This window comes from Anguilla anguilla, chromosome 13 (assembly GCF_013347855.1).
Source record: "Anguilla anguilla isolate fAngAng1 chromosome 13, fAngAng1.pri, whole genome shotgun sequence".
Lineage (NCBI taxonomy): Eukaryota > Metazoa > Chordata > Actinopteri > Anguilliformes > Anguillidae > Anguilla > Anguilla anguilla.
This window is the reverse complement of record NC_049213.1, coordinates 9,805,101-9,826,894: the sequence shown is the minus strand read 5'-3', so window position 1 is coordinate 9,826,894 and position 21,794 is coordinate 9,805,101.

The following is a 21,794-nucleotide window of genomic DNA, read 5'->3' as shown; positions in this document are numbered from 1 at the left end:
GGCTGTATCCTTTGTTCATTACATTACATTACATTATAGGCATTTAGCAGACGCTCTTATCCAGAGCGACTTACACAACTTTTACTTAGCACTTTACATTGTATCCATTTATACAGCTGGATATATACTGAAGCAATGCAGGTTAAGTACCTTGCTCAAGGGTACAACGGCAGTGTCCTTACCCGGGATTCGAACCTACGACCTTTCGGTTACAAGCGCAGTTCCTTACCCACTGCGCCACACTCCGTCCTCCGTCCTTGTTCAAATATGGTAAGTACTCAGTTCAGCAGGTGGAGTGAATAGAAGAAGGACAGCTGTCTGCACATGTTTTGGTCTTGCTAGTGTGTGCCCTGCAGGCCTAAAACAATTCATGGGAATTCCTAAATTAAAGAAAAGCGCTGTTTCATCGACGCATTAATATGACTTGACACCGAGTCTCTTGCCCAAGTCATTCTATTCATTTTATTTGTGTTAAGCATTCTTGCTGCAGTCATGCACACGCTTGCACATGTGTGCGTGTGTGAACAAAATTGAAGAAAATGTTTTGAAACAAAACAGCAAAAGAACGGCTTGCATTCTTTTCTGTACAGATTATTCTTAAACATAAGATGAACAATGTGGAAAATCAATATACCAGCATTTCCTTTCCTTTCAATCCCAGCCACTCCTCCCACAACAGTCTGTTTCTGAGGTAAACACTTCTGCCTGCTATCCACACCCAGTGCAGTGCGCACACACACGCACTCATACACATACTGTGCATGCAAACATACATAGGCATTCCCGCTAATGTCTGTGGGCAGGCAGGTACAGGTTGTTCCTCTTGTGCCTTTTTTTTTGGACTGCTCTTAGGTGTTATCAGAAATGTAGTTTAAAAACCACATTATAACTCACTTCCGTTTTAGAGCCGTGCATGTCCCAAGAAAGGGGAGAAAAGAGCTCTATCGATTTTCCGGGCTGCGCTCGTTCTTTTATGGGATATTGTAGCGTGAACGATGGCACACACGGAACTATCGACCGCGTGCGAGTCCTTCTGGGAACCCCTCAATAATGGTCTCAGATTGAAAGAGTTATCCTGCCCATTCCTGCTGGTCTTTAACTGAAATTGTACTCCGGACCTGTTCTCCTCGGAGAACCTTGAAGTGTTCATGGTATATATTTGTTCGCTAATGCGCTGTCTTGCATGGTAATTCATCCTGGCTCTCATATACGCGTTATTTATATCTAAATGAAATGTCATTATTTTAGGATTTCTGTTTGCGTTGCACAATGAACTTCAAATGCCTGGAGTACACTGCCAACTATATATTCTGTGAAATGAGGGAATGAGGTAAATATCTAAATGGATATAAATATCTAAACAGAAATAAATTCCAAGTGTGAAATTTTCAGCCAAGCTTCAGAAGAACCTAAGGGCCCTTTTTGTTCAGGTGCTTTATTTTTGTGGCTGGACTTAAATGCAACACAAAAACATAGACTGCAAAGGAATAAACAGCATGTCATTTGTTCTTTATGTATTTGTTTAAAAATACATTAAAATAAGCTGATATCAGTTATATCTTATTATGATATTTTTTTTTATAGACATTCCAATTAAGAATATAAATTAAGATGAAATTATAAATATCTTCAGGAAAACATATAAGATATCTTATTCAGTTTCATTTCAGTTAGCATATTTACATACCCATCACCCTCCTTCCCATACGTGCATAAAAAAACTTGCATGGTCAGAATGGCTGATAAGGAGTAAGCTCCGTTACTAGTAGCAGTGGCCATGAGGCCCAGCCCACATTCCCTAGCCCTAACCTCATTTGTGGTCTGCAATTGGGATTCATAAAACAGGCTGTCCAAGTAACTGAGTGGCTAATATATAAAATAAACCACTCCTACCCGTAGATTCCATTCAGTTTAAAAATGGCATCCATCGAAATGACTTACAACATGTCCTTTTTTATCCAATAAACATTCCGTATGGCTTTTAGGTATTCAGCAAACGGAACGGCCATACATCTAGCAGGGTAACGCATTATATATGATTTAATTTTGAGTGGATTTGCCAAAAGGCTTCATAAGAAAAATGTCACATGTGCCATATTAGTCCACTTAAAGCTGGCTTTTGGTGTTAGGTTGGTGACAGTGCCTCTTGGCTAACCGCATTCATGGTGATATTTTTCTATTATGACAGGTGCAGACTGGTTAAGCAGCATGACGTGGAACCGGAAGGTTGCAAGTGCAATTCCCGGATGGGGCTCTAAACCAGAATTGCTTCAGTAAATATCCAGTAGCTCAATAAAATGAAAGCTAAGTAATTTGCCCTGGAGGAAGGTGTCAAGCCAAACAAACACATATAAATAAACCACAGTAATAACCCGAGGTAACATAAACTATGGAGCCTTTAAACAGAAATGATCTTTGAGAGAACCGAGCTGCTCTAGCCCTAAGAGGGACGCCTCGCGTGGCCACCGGGTGGCAGCAGAGCCACAGCGTGCGCACGCCGTGTGGCTCCGGGAGAGGAAGAGCCAAGCAAAGGAGAGGAGTGCCAAAACTCAAGCTCTCGCTGACACCTCAGCAACGAAGAAAAATGGGCCTCACATACTCTGCAAAATCTTCACCATCGAGCCACTTCACCTTTGTCCCGTCGACTCCTCGAACGAAGCTTAAAAAAGTGGAACAGGAATCCGAAATAGAAAACATCATGTGACGCATTCTGCGGTTTGACCAATAAAGCACGATGCACTCAGAACACTTGGTTTTCTGTTCCGTTATTATCACTGTTACAGTGGTTCCCAAATTTGGAATCGGAAAACGAACTGCCACCTCACCCGACCCCTCGCACAATAAATAAATAACCCGAGTAAAATCTTTGGTTGATGCACTTCCCGCACGGGCTGAAGTGATCCGGAGAAGATTGCTCACTTTTTTCCCCCCTCCTCTGACATTTTATCTCGGGAGACGAGAAAGCTTCAGCTTTTTCCTGTTCGTGGCTGTGACAGTCATACACAGGCTAAATTCTCAAGCTCACTGTCAATCTGCAGTCTTATTGACTCCGTGACTAATTAGCCGGATGACTCTGTGCCCGTCCGCTGCAGCTGATGTACAGTATGGTGAGGTTTCAGGTACCATGGCTTCCTGAAAGTCATCCAGGTGGACAATGAATGTTATTGTTGGTTTAGATGTGTGAATGTCCTCATTGAGAAGTATGGGCCATGCACCATAGACATATTCACACGTGACACATTTAACCTACTGTGCATTGCAGTGTCCTACCACATGGCATAAACCCCTAAATGGACACTGATATATATATTAAAATATATATAATATTTATAAATTATTAAATATTTATTAATATTAAAATAAATATAATATAGTGGCAAATTTATTTAACATTTATATTATATTTTATCACATTTTTAAAATTGTGTATTGGATGTTCAACATAAAGAATGTTCAATGTGGATATTAAATGTACAGGTAACTATGAAAAATGAAGGCAAATTTGACCACAGTAATTCTCTCTGTGATGTTCCTGGTGTGCTGTTCTTGAAGATACTGCACAGTAAAATGTCCCACGTTCAATTCAACTCTAACAGTTGCACTCTGCACTCTAGCACTCTGGAATGTGGGACAAGATGTTATCTGTTATGAGTTGAATTAACACTGCAAATTTCACTGTGTGCCAACGCATACCCTAGATTGATATTTCAGCTGATTCAGAGTTGCTCATCTGTTTTGCCTTGCATCTCAAACCAATGCGTGGACATCATGGTCAAGGAGGATACACTTTTGACTACAGTTGCTCTTAATTGTCTTTCCGTCAGACTTCCATACAGCATCACCTTAGCCTCTGTTCCTCATGAAACCTCAGCAAGTTCAGCAGTCTTGAACGGTCCCTGAACGGTCCCTGAACGGTCCCTGAACGGTCATGCCAGATGTGCCCCAACAACCACTCCTCTTTCAAGGTATATTCTAATAGCCATGGTGGCCAAAAAAATGGACGACTGTGCCTGCCCAAAAGTTTTATACACAACCATGAGGATGCTGGAATGTTAATTGCTTAGTAACCCAGGAACCATACCTCTGCTTTATACTATTTATTTCATTTTGGCAGTTAACTGTGTTTATTTTGAAAATTTTTTTTGTTTTAAATGGTTTAATGATCTTCACAGTGTGAAATAACAGTGTGGAAATAAGGAAAAATCGCTTAATGAAAATAAAAACCAAAGGAATAGCAAATATTTGTAAAATTGGCCCTGCTTTTGGTTTGCAGGCTCAAAAGCACAGGAGCCAGTGATCCGCCTTTGCCAGAATAGTCTAACAAAAGACACGCCAGACAACACCTCACATACTGGCAGTTAAACATTCAGACTCAACGCATTGAGGACGGATAGCATTGTCGGTAAAACTCAGTCTTTTAAAATATGGTTATTTTTCTATTATAACACTTTCCTTTAAAATACACTGCACATGTCCCATACAGCACTGACACCTTAAAATAAGCTGCTAGCCTTGTCTGTGTAATACTCTCCTAATCAAAATAGCAATGTTAGCATTGCTATATAATACTTTCCCAGTCAAAGACACGGCTTGCATTGTATATATAACACTCTCCCTTGAAAAGACATGGCTTGCATTGCTTATAAAACACTCTCCCCTGAAAAGATATGACTAGCATTGCCTATATAACACTCTCCCCTGGAAAGACATGGCTAGCATTTCCCATATAACACTCTCCCCAGAAAAGACATGGCTGGCATTGACTATATAACACCCTCCCCAGAAAAGACATGGCTAGCATTTCCCATATAACACTCTCCCCTGAAAGGACATGGCTAGCATTGCCTATATAACACTCTTCCCTGAAAAGACATGGCTAGCATTGCCTATATAATACTGTCCCCTGAAAAGACATGGCTAGCATTTCCCATATAACACCCTCCCCAGAAAAGACATGGCTAGCATTTCCCATATAACACTCTCCCCTGAAAGGACATGGCTAGCATTGCCTATATAATACTGTCCCCTGAAAAGACATGGCTAGCATTGCCTATATAACACTCTTCCCTGGAAAGACATGGCTAGCATTGCCTGTATAACACTCTTCCCTGAAAAGACATGGCTCGCATTACTTATATAACACTCCCCCCTGAAAGGACATGGCTAGCATTGCCTATATAACACTCTTCCCTGAAAAGACATGGCTAGCATTGCCTATATAATACTGTCCCCTGAAAAGACATGGCTAGCATTGCCTGTATAACACTCTTCCCTGAAAAGACATGGCTAGCATTGCCTATATAACAGTCTTCCCTGGAAAGACATGGCTAGCATTGCCTGTATAACACTCTTCCCTGAAAAGACATGGCTAGCATTGCCTATATAACACTCTTCCCTGAAAGGACATGGGTAGCATTGCCTATATAACACTCTTCCCTGAAAAGACATGGCTAGCATTGCCTATATAATACTGTCCCCTGAAAGGACATGGCTAGCATTGCCTGTATGCTGGCGGCTGATAAACGGGTTGCTTGCGGCTGCAGTGATTTATGAGTGCCTGTCGCTTCCCTGCCTGGTTAAGGGACAGTGCTGTCCATGCTCCATGCAGCCCTAGTAACTCCTCCTCTCTGCCCTCCTCCAGTGCCCGTGGCGCTAAACAGACAGCGGTCGGCTGGATTCGGCACAGAGGTACTGATCCCCCTGCCCCCCCCCAGCGCCCCCTACCCTGCCCCCACGCAGCACACCCCAGCACTGATGCGCTGTCAATGCATTTCACTGCTTTCTGAGAGGAGATATTGGTCACACATTAAAGGAAGTGTATCTCATAAAGGCTTTATACTGCAAATATAATGCCTTCATAAACATGACACAATGGCTTCGTAGATCATGCATGAGCAAATGTCATGCTTCATAAAGGGTGACATAACACCTTCTTATGCAACGTCATGTCAAACATAACCAACAATGTCACCTCGCTAATGGCTACATTTTTATAAAGGGTGACATAAAACATGCTTACATTATGTATGTTGCTTGGCTAACTGTAACTCATGATGTCACTTGGTGTCATGAAGCAATCCAAATCAACCTGAGGGAAGTTAGTACCCTTGACTCCTGTTACAATGGCATTAAATATCTCTTGTAATAAAAATCTGCCACAAATGATTTTGAAAGCAATACCTCAAAATTATGAATGTTAATGGTTTTGCTTTAACCAGTAGACTACTACACTAAGCATCTATATAGATTAGGCAATGCCCTAGCTCCAGGGATGCTGAAACTGATTATGAAAAGTTTTTCATTTTAAAGGTGAAAGGCTTTTCAGAATCAGATGTACGTATAATAAAACATAAACTATTTATGAATGATTTTTAAAGCAATCATTCAAAATTGTGAATATTATTCATTTCCAGGGTGAACCACAGACCACTTCATTAAGCATCTATATATGTATCATAAGGCAATACAATAGCTTTAGGAACACTGAAACTGTCACTTCAAAGGATGCACATTGTAATACTATATAATTCATCCATGAATGATTTCTAAAGCATTACCTCAGCAATAGTACAATGACACTAAAAAGGATGTCTCATTGCAGGATGCATGACACTGCACAGTACAGTAACATGCTACTGAAAGGAGTAACTAATGTTTCATGAAGGAAAGTATAAGTTATAAGTCTGGTATTAGGGTGGAAAGTCATAAGATGTTAAAAGCATAAGTGTTGCAGAGTCAGGGACATCACCTCAGAGTCCAGTGGATGACCAAACCTGCAAAGACTGAATATTCATGTCATCTTTTGAGCCAATAGTAGGTGAAAGTATTTTAAGGCCATTTTCATGACTAAGCTATTAGCTATTGTGGCACAGCCGCATGGCACACTTTTAATACAAGAGATATTTAATGCCACTTTAGTCAAGGGGACTAACTTTCCTCTGGTTGGTTTGGATTGTTTCACAACATCAAGTGACATCATGAGTTATACAGTATCACAGTTAGCCTAGCATCCTACATAAGCATGTTTTATGCTACCTTTTATAATCTTTACCGTTAGCCAGGTGGCATTGTTAGTTATGTAACATTTGGCATATGAAGAATGACATTTTCTTATGAATGATCTATGAAGCCATGTCATGTTTATGACGGCATTATATATGCTGAATTCAGCCTTTATGAGGCTTTCTTTCTGCTTTTCCTTTTTTCAGAGAGTGGATGGTAAGGGAGTTTTGATACAGATCAATCTATGGTGGGGCTACAATAAGCACTAATAAACAGATTAAAATAATTCAATCAATATTTAATCAATATTTTTGGCCAAACATATTGACATCACTTACTGAATTCTGCCATGGCCATCCAATATTTTTTTCTTTTGCTTGAAATGAAATGTCATGCACTTATTCCACAGGCATGCATGCATGCATGCAACTTGCATCTGCAATACGTCTCCTCTGTTTCTCTGTTCTATTATTCTTTTCAAGCAGCGCAGTAAATTGAATATAGATTTCCACGGAGACCTACATGAACTCAGTGAATCCTGCATAAAATGAGAACGGGGTGATGCCAATAAAGACTGACAGAGCTTCATACATGTACGACCGTACTCCCAAACTGTCATTTGATGGAAGACATAATGCTACAGGCTAAAAACAGGCTGGTTGATATATGTTTCTCATCTGATTTTTTTTGTCAAAGAAGGCTTGCTTTCTGAGGATTTCGATTGGACAAATATTGCCAGGTAGCTTCTGCACTCAGATTGTTTGAAAGTTTGGTTGTGCAAGATTGCAGTGTTATCGAGCTAATTCTAAGATCAGAAAATGACATTCATTGTTGACCCATAAGAGGGTTGGTTTGTAAAAAAGAAGTCATAGGCTACTTCGTCTCTAAAAGTTTCATGTAGGCCTACTATTATCATTATTATTATTATTATTATTATTATGATTATTATTATTATTATTATTACTTGTTTTTGGAAGGGGGGCATAGCTGTTGCTCATAGCAACAAGCAACATTATAAGTACGAAGGGAGATTTTCATGGATTCAACTCCGTTTTGTAATTCCCAAAGCTTTTCTTGGCTTAATAGGCCTATATTTACCAATAAGCGCCATTCCGCTGAGAGCAGTGAGGAAGAGTGTGATGTTAATATTCACAATGCCCCTGTTTAACCGCGATGCAAAAATAACAACAATTCCCCCTCATTCCCTCCTGAAGACGCTGTATGCAACTGGTGATTTTGAGCGCCTCTGCGGAGAGCGGCAGAAAGATTTACGGGCGTTTCCATACCCTTGATCACCGTGAGATCTCACGAGATGGAGGACGATGGGATTCAGGAGGAGCCAAGATTGGCGCCAGGGAAAGGAGATTCTCTTCAGCTCCGTTTCATCCTTTCCAGTCGGTGCCAGACTGCCTGGGAGAGCACTTAGCTCCATCTCGTATTGTTCGACGCGCGGCGAAGTTAACAGACTCTCGTCAGCCCTGATGGGAATTGTTATTTTAAAATCGCTGCCAAGCTCCAGTGGACCTGAGGGATTTTCCTTTTCTTTTCATTTTTTTTTTGTTGTGGAATAGAATCATGTCTGCGGTTACTTAAATGAGTAATATGACGGCAAAGAAAGTGTCGAAAACGACTTTGCTAAGCGGCGACATCGCGAGGGGAATTGGGCCTCTGTCTCTTTCCTCGGTTTATTATTTAAACAAACTTTTTTTTTATTTCCCCACCCACCCACCCCCTACCCCCATCAGCTACTTGGTGAAATACATAGTGGATTTAAAGAGAAGCTGTGGAACAAGCACTACACATCCAGAAGTGTTTTTCCCCACTTGTTTTTTTTTTTTTTGATGGCTGGTGATTGAAGTACTATTGTCCTACTATTTTATGGCTGTCAAATGAAGTCTTTTAAAGACAGAAACTATTCAATTCTTTACAGTGAGCATTGACAGGGCTTGCTAATTCTGTGTAAACAAAGGAATGTGTTAAGAAAACAAAGTTTCATTTTGGTGGGAAAATGCATGCGCTAAACTGTCATAAATCATGTAGGCACTATCACTGTGCATTTTCCTATGCATTTTAGTTAGCATAGAGCACTTCATGTTTGCGACACTCTTTGTCGTGAAGGGCATTCAATATGTACTACAGTACTTTACTCGATGTTGATATATTCAGTAGTAAACCCTGAAATGACAGACATCAAGACACCACCGTATCCTGAATTATTTCCATCAGATTTACCATCGAACGCTGTGCTCCTGTGACTAAGCCATTAACCCAACCCTCCTCCGTCTCGCTTCGACTCGCAGAGTTCTCTAACTACGGAAACTTTGAAGAAAGTTAATCATGCAAGCTGTCGTATCTGGAGAAGTGTCAACAGAATGCATCAGAAGATGCAAATAAACATTTGATTGCAGGACAGCCGCAAACACAAAGTGCAGACAAGTACAAACAAACTTGGCGTGTAGCAAATAACGGGGGCATAGGAAATGGCCGTCTGCCGTGATCTGCATGAGAATGGCCTGAATGGCGCAAGACAGCAGCGTAAGAGCTAAAAGCTAGTGATCTCTTTCCTCAGAAAGGCACAGGGCCTCTGCCACAGAAAGGCAGGTAATTCTAGACACCAGACCTGGGTCAAATACGTATTTGTTTTGGATTCAAATACTTTTCTACGCTTTACTGATCTTGTCTGGTGTATTGGAACCAATGAAATACTCTCAAAAAGTGCAAACTTCACCTTCTGGTCCTATTGGCAGGCTCAATTATACCAGGCAAGATCAATAGAGCACAGTAAAGCATTTGAATCCAAGAGGAATACGTATTCAACTCAGGTCTGCTAGACACTGTACATTTTATTTTTTAGTCGTAAATGGAGACACAACACATATTTAACATTTTATTTAAGTAATATACACAGTGTTTCAGTCGACAGCTTGCACACTCGTTAAATCCAGTATGGCCTGATGGCTTTCGTCCATCTCAAATGGATCTCCGTCCTGGAGAGAAACGAAGAAACATAAGCCGGCCGTTTTAAGTCAATCAACACGGTCTGACTGGCAAGCTGAATGCAAATTAGTCATTCTAATTTATGGACGCATAAATTAGTCTTATTTTTTTTGTGTCAGTTACAAAGAAGTGAACACGAGTCTGACGTTTTAATTCTCGTTAATTCGGTGTAATACCTTGGCGTGGCGTAGACGGGCTCTAAAATGGAGTGGTGGTGCGGTGTCACCCTGGCTCTGTTTCCCGAGCCCTGGTAATAGCCTGGCACTGTGATGTATGATTGAATCTCCAGCCATTTGACACTGGAGCAGCTCTAGAGTAATAGGGATAATTTGGAAGGAGACCTTGCCTCTTGGAACTGAACAAATGATGGCAAGAGAACAGTACTATGGAAATAAATATTACTGCAGGTTTCTGTGCAATGCTCTGCAAATATACCCAGAGAAGCAAGGACAAAGAGCACTGAGATGAAACAATTAACTGTGAAAAAGACATAGGCTACACGTTTTAATTTTAACCACTCGAGGTACCTGTCAAACAATTATTTCCCGGAAAAAGGGAAACAAGGAGACATGCTAATCATACTCTTTTTTTCTAGCAAGCGGGATCATCATGTGATCATAATGTTAAAATATGTGATTTCAGAAAGGAGAGGTCTCAGAACAATGGTTAGTCCTAAGATACCATGATAAAATAGTCTTTTGAGATGGATATACAGTCTGTGTAAGAATATTGAGATTATGCAAGAATATTCATTAGTTCTTTCAGCTAAATTAACTTTAAGATTACCAGCTAAGGTTAAATTAATGTCCTCATTTATATAAAGAACCTTCATTCCAAGCTTCATTCTACCTGCATGACATGCACAAGTTCATTTTGCTTTAAAAAATGTTAAAGAAAGTATTCTAAAATAATTCTCTTTTGAATATTGTCTATTGAGACGGAGATTATTTCTGGGGGTTTTAAGAGTTACTTTGCAATTTGATGTGGCTCGCCCCAGCACAACACTAAAGGCACTATTTTTCTACTTTTTTAAAGTTCTACTTTCGTCTTGCGCAAACGAAACACGTATGTTTTGCCTGCGCCAGGTTATTTTAGTTTAGTTTTGTGGTCTGCAGTAAACATACGTTGGGCAGGCAACAGGCGGTGTGTCAATAAATGTGTTTACATTTAAACTAAGCAGACCAGGTTTTTGCTCAAACACAGACAATTTGTGCTATTTTGTGCAACGCTTAAGAACACAGATGTGAGAAATAATTAGTTGATTTCAGTTTGACTATTTGGAAGGCAAGCTGTGTTCAGTCCAATGCCAGCTATTTAGGCAATGCTTCTGCATGGAGTTAATAGTGTAAGCTACTTGAATTAGAGATGAAAGGACTATGGCACGCAGGCTTAAAACCCATAAAATAGTGTGATTTGTTAAAATCTGGGCAACTTACTCCATTGCTCAATGCTCAGAACACACCAACAACATTGAGCCATAGCACACCGGTGACTTACTTTTAACGGTCTTGTGGACAAATGAGAGCATGATTGACTTGTATCAGGGATGACAAGAACAAAGGGTGGAGGCCAAAAGGAACTGCCCAAGATGCAAAGTACCCCCCTTCATCTGTGGAACAATGGTGGCAGGCATGTTATGGTTTGAGCATGTATTGCTGCTACAGGTACTGGTTCACTTGTCTTCACTGATGATATAACTGCTGATAACAGTAGCAGAATCAATTCTGATTTGTACAGAAGCCTCTTATCTGCACAAGTTCAAGCTAATGTCTCCAAACTCATTTGACGGTGCTTCATCCTACAAAGGAGCTTTTCAAAGCTCAAAACTGGAAAAAAATATTGACTGACCAAGTTGTTTACCTGATCTGAATCCAACGGAACATGCATTCAAATGCTAAATAGAAAACTTGTCTTCATTGATGATGTAACTGTTGCACTTGCATCCTACAGCAAGACAATGATCCCAAACATACTGTTAAAGCAACAAATGTTTTAATACGTTTTTAAAGCCAAAAATTGGAAAAAGCTTGACTCAGTCAGTCACCCCAACTTAATCCAATTGAATATGCATTTCATATGCTGATGAGGAAACTTAAGGCAACTAGCCCCTGAAACAAGCAGGAGCTAAAGATGGCTGCAGTACAGGCCTGGCAGAGCATCACCAGAGAAGATATTCAACAGCAGGTGTTGTCTATGGAGCACAGTCATCAAGCAGTCATTGCATGCAAAGGATATATGGCAAAGTACTAAACATGACTACTTTCATTACATAACATTAATTTGTCCCAAACATTATGGTGCTCTGAAATCACATGATGAAACCAAATCTAATACCCTTAAATAAAAGCTGGCAATGTGCACTTTAACCTCATGTGAATTGCTTGATTGCCAATCAAAAATTGTGGAACAGGCTACAGAGCCAAATAAAGAATTAATATCTATTTGAATATATGTTCAGTATACCTTATCCCTTTTTAAAATCTGTCGGCTTAGTGTAGTTCCCTCAGAGTGGCACTGCTGCCTGATTCACTGTCAGGAAGTCAAAGTCAAAAAAAAATATACACAAACAATATATATTTTTTTTAATGTATGAAGCTGATCTACACCTGGGCATTGCAGCATTAGAAATGTATAGAATGAGTTGAGTAGGTAATATGAATTCCAATGTGAAAAAAGTTTTTTGAGGTCCATGCACCGTAGATGATGGAACCTTATTGTTTTTGTCAGGATTTTTTTTTAAAAGAACTTCAGATGCTGAAACCCTATTGTTTTTTTTTGGGATTATTTTTTTCTGCCTGTTGACCTCAAATAACTTTACATCTGGGTCTTTACCAAACTTGGCAGGCTTGTTTGAAATCTGAATTCCTGAATCTTGGATCCTGTAAAATGTGGTGCAGACTGGACATGTGGTGGCTCTACAATGCATATGACAATATGCATTTTTTTAAATGTTCACAAGGCCAGGCAATCCACTCTGTTTTTACTAGAGCCACAAACTTTGGTACACACCCACCTCCTCATGCCAATCAAATTTGCCATCAAAATGGCACACAAAAATGGACCATTTTGCTCAAAATGTGTCATTGCACCTCTTTAGACTAAGTTACATAAAAATTCTCCACATAAAATTGATATACCCAAACTATGATTGAATGATGTGCCAATTAACTTTTCAGTGGGCTTTTCAAATATGTATAATTGTTTATATATGTGTATTATGAAACTTGGTACAGTATGTATGTTGGCAACCACATCAAGAGTCCAGCCATATAAAGCCCAATGAAAATGAATAGTGGTGCCACACAGCTCCAAATATTCTTTACAAATACAGTATATATTAAAATATATGGTGAGTTATGACTGTTTTAGCAAACACCCCTATCTGTAAATAAAACACATGATTCGGACAGTGTTCAGAAGTAAAATGAATCAATCAGAGCTGAACCACAATAGCACACAATAGTATAGACCTTGAGAGAGTAAAAATGTAAATTCAGGGTTCTACAGAGCTCCCACTTTAGGAGCATTTTTCCTGAAAATTCATGTGTACTAGGAGCACATCTACAGTACTAACTGGGATGCATTAGAAAAATGTGTGCTCCCTAGAAAAAGGTTCATGTAGAGCACTAAAATTAAATAGCTTGCCTTCCTCCTCTGATCACCCAGCTTTTTAAATCAATCAATAAATCAATCAATCAAACAAATTTATCTGTATTGAGCATTTCTCCCAATATGCTTGAGAACAAGACCCTAGCCTAAATCCCTCACAAGAGTTAGCCTTTAGCAACGATGGCAAGGAAAAACTCCTTGGGTGGGACAAATGGGAAGCAAATGTTGGAGGAACCAGACAGAAGGGGGAAGTCCATCCTCCTCTGTCGGCCCAGGGTGTGGGTTTTAATGACCGACCTGGTCAATCGGTCAATGTTCATGTTAATGAATTAGCAGCAGCTAGATGGCAGACTTGGGGTGGTGAATGGGACAGTGGGTGAGGCTGGCGTCAGTGGTGGGGGAGTCCAGGCAACAGCATTTTTGGGAACTGGGTCAAGTGCCCAGCCGGTGATATGGGGATGAAACCCTAAAAATTTTGGACATCGACATTATATAAAATGTGCCATAGTGACTTCCAACTGATTGTGATAGACCGGGTCACATATATCCTCTCTCTCCAATACTCAGATGCCAGACAGCAGGCGTGCATTTGTTTGGAGGGAGAGCTGAGGGGAGGGGGTGGGAGGTGACGGCATTTTTTCCCCTCCAAAACGTAGCTGTCTCTTGCTTGTTTCTCCAAACCTTCTTACTGCACCTTTAAGATTATGTTTACATCCAAGAACATTTTTATAAATCAGGCCCCGGGTCTTATTATCCTTGTTTCACAATTGGAACAAAACAAAATGAAGGCTCCCTGGTGTCAGAGAGAATGGAAACCTCTTTTCCTTCTGCACTAAGTACCAGATCCCCACATGAGCAGGGAATAAACAGCGGCGACGCTGTGTGTGAAGATACCGCTCTGTAATGTATTCTAATGGGTGAGAAGCCTTTTTGCAGATGACAAAAGATATGGTACTTTTGACAGTTAGCTGCTTCTCTTTTACTGAGAGCTAAGCACTCTGGAAGCTTTTGAGGGAGAGGAGGGAGAGGGGGGAGAGGGGGAGGGGAGGGGGGGGCGGCATAAAAAAGAAGGAAGATGAAACTAATTCTGGCAGATTCATTCAAGATGCATCTCAGATTAGGATGCCAGAGACCAAATCATCAGTCAGAAAATTAGGGAACACTCAGATTGCTTTTCAAAATGCATACGAGACAAGCCCTTTGGTGAATTTATGCGCACTGAAAGTACACATACAAATGGGGAAAAAAATCCATTTTATAACAATATAATGATGAAATTGCTGCCTAACAACAGGATAATAATATACTTTTTTCAGGAAAAAATTTATGTGAGAGGGTCTAATGGCTCTGTTGCACATTATTAGGTTTTCAACAAATGCTCCCTGGATATGATATTTTATTCAGGCTCATGAACAAGTCTTTGAATGGAACTTTCATCCTAAGCTTTGGGGTCATTCATTGGATCTTTTTCTTTTCTTTCTTTTTTTGCTGTCTTGTACATGTGTGATATGTAACACATACAATTACATTTTACGTAAAAATCTTTAATTATTTAAGGGCCTACATTTCATAGAACATGAACCAGATCTTATCACGCGCAGGTTTGCAACTGGGTGCAATTGAGCTTGATGATATAGCTATATTATCAAAGTTATCAAAGTACGCACAAAAGAATAAAAGTACGTATGGTCAAAAATATGCTGATTTATAAACCCATCCATACGCTTACCTGCATGCAATTTTCTCTTTATAACAATATATTATATCACAATCAACTCAAAATTTAGTATATGTGCACAAGCATAGGATCCTGCCCCATTAACTCCAATAATTAATCATAAATGGTTAACGGAACACCCATCGTGAGTACTGATATGCATATAAATCGGCCTGTCGTTCCAATGAACTGCCAGTGAGAATGGAGAAGTCCAAAATGAAAAGAAGTGAAACTCCAGGGAGTGTGAAATCAAAACTCTCTTTACAGAAGGGGAGGCTAGACGGACTACACTGATTGGTGGAAACAGTTGTGGCATAACCAATGAAAGACGATTTGTGGAGTGTCAGCATGTGACAGCAGCCAAACCATTTCAAATTTATAATAAATAGTCAGACATTAAAATGGATTCAAAGGAGCACATTCAGTGCACAGCAAAGCATATGTGCCTGCAGTGCCAGCACATATAAATTTGCATAATAAATTTAGACTACCATAGCCAGGAATTAATAATAATTGTTGTGATTAATTGAGTCGGGACATTAATCAGCCCACAATGAGTCATCATTCAAAATATCATATGATACAGTAATATTTTATAGACTGACTTCACAGAAATTTATCTTGCATCTTAAAGCACCACAGTTTCATACAAGCATGAAAGACATAAAACATACAGATGTTACATCCACGTACATACTTCCTCGATTAAGCCCTTCGATATCGAATTGAAATCGCATTGTTGGACCTCGCATTCCGCATTTGAATGGATTCTGGGATAAAAGAGCACTTGTATCTTATGTGTCTGTACTGTGGGACTGTATACTGCTTCCCTGATGGCATAACCTGAAACTCTGAATGCAACACATAGGCGGTGTCACCAGTTATATTATCGACAGTCTGGATGCTTAAATATGAATTTTCAGACTAACACAAAAAAAGTCAGAAACTACGTAGGAATAAATGTTCCTCTGACAAGGGATATTGCTATTAGAAGGCCATGTATTTGATATCAAGTGAAAAGGATCGAGTGACATGGGGCTGTGTTTATCGTTTTCCAAAATGTGCATACGCATGGGTTATAGTTTGTGTAAATGTGCAGATTTTGACGTAAAAAATTATTTTTATAAATCCAAAATCCACAGGGAGTTGTTTTTTGCTTATTTTTTTTTGTGTGAGCACTGTTTATAAATGACGCCCCATGTGTGTGCTTTTTTGTTCGTCATGCCGTTGAATCATACATTAAAATGTCAACACCAAGATTATGCTTGAGCTTCCTAATCCTCGTAGTAGTCGACTTCCAAATAATATTGCAATCAAAGAGAGGAAAATGACGAAACCTAAATATTTCAATCCAAAACACTGATCTGCTGTAAGAATCAGTTGCATTCAATTAAGGGTGAGGAATGTGTTATTTTAGCATTTTCGCTGAATAGAAATCCTCGTTGTTACATGGCAGTCCATTCATATCACGTGTGCAGTGCACCTTTCCATGCTTCTTGTCCTGGACAAATTTAGTGATATCATTTCTGTAATTAATAAAAAGTATGGAAGAATGAAATAAATCCCCTCCAGAACAAGCTGTTCCCAGCTAAGAAAATAAATCCAGGCTTGCTTGCACATTGCACATGAGGGCATGCTCATAAATCAAGAGTGGAAATGGTAGAAATGAGTCTTTTTTGAAAGCCATCATTAAAGCTACATAATTTAAAAACGAGTGGATTTTTTCTTGTTCAATAGTAGATTTTTCCAAAGTGGTCAAGTTCAGTGTTTGAATTGGTCACTGTGTGTGCTTCCAGCATACTAAGATAATCATTCAGATGGTGGGGCATGAATGTTAGCTGAAATATGCACAGACATGAAATTAACTGCTGATACTTTACTAAATGCAAATCCAGTCCTTTGTATTGTAAGCATTGGTGGTAATAAGGGGCCATTTTGTTCTGAAGCTCACTATACAGTTTCTGTACTGCCTGACATTAACATAGCAAAAATTTTGGAAGTTGCAAAAGCCACGGCATCTGAGGGGTTTTTGTAAACTGTCTCAGACATGCACACACTCACACACATGCAAGCAAGCAAGCACGCACACACACACACAAACACACACACACATACATACACACACACATGCACACACACTCACATAGACGCACACACACACAGTACATAAACACACACACTCACAAATACACGCACACAACACACGCACACACATGCATGCACACACACATCCAGTACATAAACACACACAAAAACACACACACAAACACATGGATGTCAGGGCATAAGTATTGTCCTTTGTCTTTTTTTGACCCTGATTTTGTTTTTAGCCCACAGTCCCATCGGCTGGGCTGTCCAGCCACTGCGTCTGTATTATATTCTTAGCTACAGTGACAGGCAGGCAAGCCCTAAATCTGTTACCATCCACGGTCAAGTGAAGATCTATGGATTTGGAGGCCTGTGTTTCGCGGCTGCCCTGGATAACCCTGTTACAGGGACTGTGTCATCCCCAGTCCCATCCCATTCATATTCCTGTCTCATCCCTGGCGGAGCGTTCATTGTCGAGGGTTATCGGCACCGATTTTCCCTGGGATTAGCTTTTGCTCCGAAAGGGCAAGAAATAATGCATTGCATTTCAAATAAGTCTAATGAGCTCCTTTGCTATCTGATTAGCGTCAAATAATTCAGCTTGCAAACTGCAATATCTTCCCCCCGTCACCTCCCATGGCGAAGCCTGTGATTCCCGTGGCTGATCGTGCAGTACGGGCTGGGGGTTTCATTGGTAGATTGCAGAGCAGCAGGGGAGACGGCTGCATTTAGTTCCACAGCACAGTGCAAATTGCTGTGCAAATACGCTAACGACAGAACCTCGCGTTTTGGGTGTGTTAAAGAATATATCGATCCACTGTGTCCAAATTCATACGCATTTTTTCAAAATAAATAAATGTTCCTGTCCTACATTTGGTTTTTGAACCTTGCGCTTTTGTTGGGGTGTTTCTCTGTTGCTTTGCTTTTTAATATCAAAGTTTTCTTCTGAATCCGAGGCTCAGCATTTTTCAAGTTCTAAACTATATCAACTATGGCAAATAGGTTTATCATTTTGGAAAATGAAAGGAGGCTTTGTCTTCTTGTCTTCCTCTGAGACACTGAGCAGTTTAACAACCATGAGGAATTCCTGTAGTTAATCGCGCCATTTAAAATGAGTGATATACAATATGAGCATGCGCTCTGTAATGTTGAAGAAAACTACAGTTATTGCCTTTATAATTTAGTTATCAGCAATGCAGCATGACTTCGTTTATTCTTTCTATTAAATTTCAGGTGAAATATTATTTCAGGTTTCGTGGTTTTTAATCTTTAAGCTCAGAAGATCTGCTTTTGCATATTACTATATGCCTGTGTTTGTGTAACATTTTTCCTTTTTCTTGCATAGAAAACTCACAATCATTTTATTCATTTATTCATGACCAGTGGTTGCTTATCTATGATATACAATATATTTGACACAATAATGGAAACACCTAATGATATTTGAATATCAAGTAAATAATAAGGGATACAGCTTTCACCTTCAGAACAGTTTCTGTCCTTCTTGGATTTCTGTCATACAACTTCTGAACTGAGTAATGAGACATTGCACCATTGCTCAAAAAAGACTTGCAAGCTGTGGACATCTCCTTAGGCTTCCAGAATTTTCCAAAAAGATTCAATGATCTAGATCTAGTGATTGTGGAGGTCATGACGCGCATTGACCTCATCTTGGTATTCATGAACCACTCTTGAATGTGTTGAGCAGTCAGCATGCAGCTGTTAATATCTTGGAATATGGTGTATCATGAGGCAATAGTACTATAGGGTGCCTCTGGTCTTATATGACCATGCAGAGCAATCACTGGACCCAGTGGCTCCCATGAGATGGCTGCTCATACTATTACAGATCAACCAACATGTTTAACAGTCTGCAACAAACATTGTGGGTTGAAGGTTTTCTTTGGTTTTCTTGAAATCCTTCAAGATGTAAGAAAAAGAATAAAAGATTACTCATCAGAGCATATACATTTTTTTCTGTTACTCAAGGGTCCAGGTTCTGTGCTCTAAACACCAGGTTGTGTGTCTTTGTGCATTAGCTTTGGATACAAGCGGTTTCCAAATGGTGATCCTGCCATAAAGACCACCTTTGTGAACTTCACAACATAAATTGTTTATGTTTTTTTTTGTTTTTTTTTACTTTGGGTCACAGAGGTGTTAATTCAATTCTGTAGCAATTTTTGAGGACACAGTTGCTAGGTGTTTAGCAGCTATCCTGTTAAGTGTCTTGTAGTCCCTGTCAGTGAACTTGTGACCACTGTTCATCTTTGCCGATGCAGTTTCTGTTTGGCACACGTTGTGATAATTGTTCACACCGTTGCCCTTGTCACGCTAAACCGTTTAGCAGTTTTTGTGACAGATGCACCCGAAATTCAGGCACCGACTACTTAGCCTCTTTGGAACCCTATTAGTTGCCTCATGTTGCTTTGGAAACTCACGTATCAAAGTGCTGATTGTCAGTCTCTTTAATAGCTGACGCGTACTGCTGATTAATGTGCAAATTAACATGACTCACCTGTAGCTGCCTTTGTAACTGTGATTTATTTACTCATTAGTTATTCTCTTTTTTTTAGATATGAATTCTACGACGGTAGGTTTGTTGTTTCATCTGAAATGTATCGCCTTTAAGTAGTTCAGTCACGGCCTGCTTGGATACTAAGAGAAGATGCAGTTTGCCATGAGGTAATTGCATGTTCCTATCCATTTCTCCCTGCATTAGATGATTATGGGCTCTTCCTCCACAAGCTGCACCGCTGTTCTTCTCTGGAACAAACCAACTCTCACCTTCCCATTTATATTCAGACATTTGGCAAATGCTCTTATCCAGAGTGACACAAGCGCATACAGAATGCCTAAAGCAAAAAGCAGAGCTGATGCCAAGTCATCTGTGGTACAATTGATAGTAGGAAATAAATGAAGCTACAAATTAAAATTAGGTGCCGTAGTAGGTGCACAAGAGAGACTGAGAATGTAGTGTTTCAAGTAGAAAATGGGTTTGATGATACAGAGTTAACTGTGCCATAGGTAGGGCTAGTAAATCACAAGAATTGCTCAGCATTTGTTGAATCTAGATACAGTGTAAACAGGTGTGTTTCCTGTTTGCAGCAGGAAGTAGGCAGTGGCTGTCATGGCTGATGCTGGGTCCTCATTTCAACACTGGGGGGCACTGGGTTAAAACAGACATGACCTGGAGGGGAGGCCCTTTAGATAAGGGACAGCAAGGTGACCAAAGGTAGCGGAATAGGTTTGTCTGGCTGGAATTTGCTTTTTTCTCTCTCTCTCTCTCTCTTACTCTCTCTTTACACATTATTCAGACAGAGGAAAGCAGAGAGGACTACAAATAGAGATGGGACCACAGCACAGGGAGTGCCATGATGGAGAATCGAACCCACCGCCGCACAGGGAGAGTCGTCATCGATATCCCTTGCAGTCTTCGCCTTGAGAGTAAAATTTGAGAATTACGGTAAAGATTCCTCTAGCTGTACCATGGGCTAGCGCTGGGATTTTTAAATTTTTATGTAAGGCCATCAGAAAAACTGAGCCAACACTTCCTCATAACCAAATCATTTTGCAGAATATGTTTCACAGTTTGAGTTGGTGAATTTCTTAAACAAGCTGCACATGTTGGAAATTTCATAAACATTCTTGTCAGGATCCAATATTTGACCATACTTGAAGCTCAGTCGAGTCGAGCAGTTATCATTACATGGTAACTGGCTCAATTGCCAATTATCCTTTTCAGTAGAACTTCAGCTCTTTGCATGCTCTATGAAAGTGCTTATGTACTTCATTTTGTAAGCCGCTCTGGATAAGAGCATCTGCTAAATGATTGTAATGTAAATGAATGAGCTCATTGATTAATAATGACAAGGACAATACTTCAGTGAAAAGTATACACGTCATCTGAAAGTTTGCGTTGGTTTAACTGCTGAGATCCAGACAGAGTTAGAGGTTCATAGACCACTTAGATGTGCTCGTTAGTTTTAAAGGGAGTAGTTATGGACCATTAGGAGTGGCTGTCTCCTCCTCTCCCACTAGTCTAACTTCCTGAGCTGTTAGCCCTTATCATTGTCAGACCTCACCCAAAGCAAAAAGAACACAGGTCATTTTCATCCTTGATTAAAACCGTCCCCGTCATTCTCAGGGTGTACCTTGGGGATAAGCTCAAATAAAGTAAGAATATTCCAATTATTTCTTTAAATCAAATGTTTAATACATCTCCCTACATCACATCATAGGACTCTCTGCAGATAGTGATCCTAGTGTGATTAATGTAACCCACAGTTTTATTATGTTGAAAGTACAGTAAATCAGACTATAGAAATAGAGGGAAAGAAAGTGTTTGCATACAACTAGCTGTTTTTTCCCTGACTTATAAATT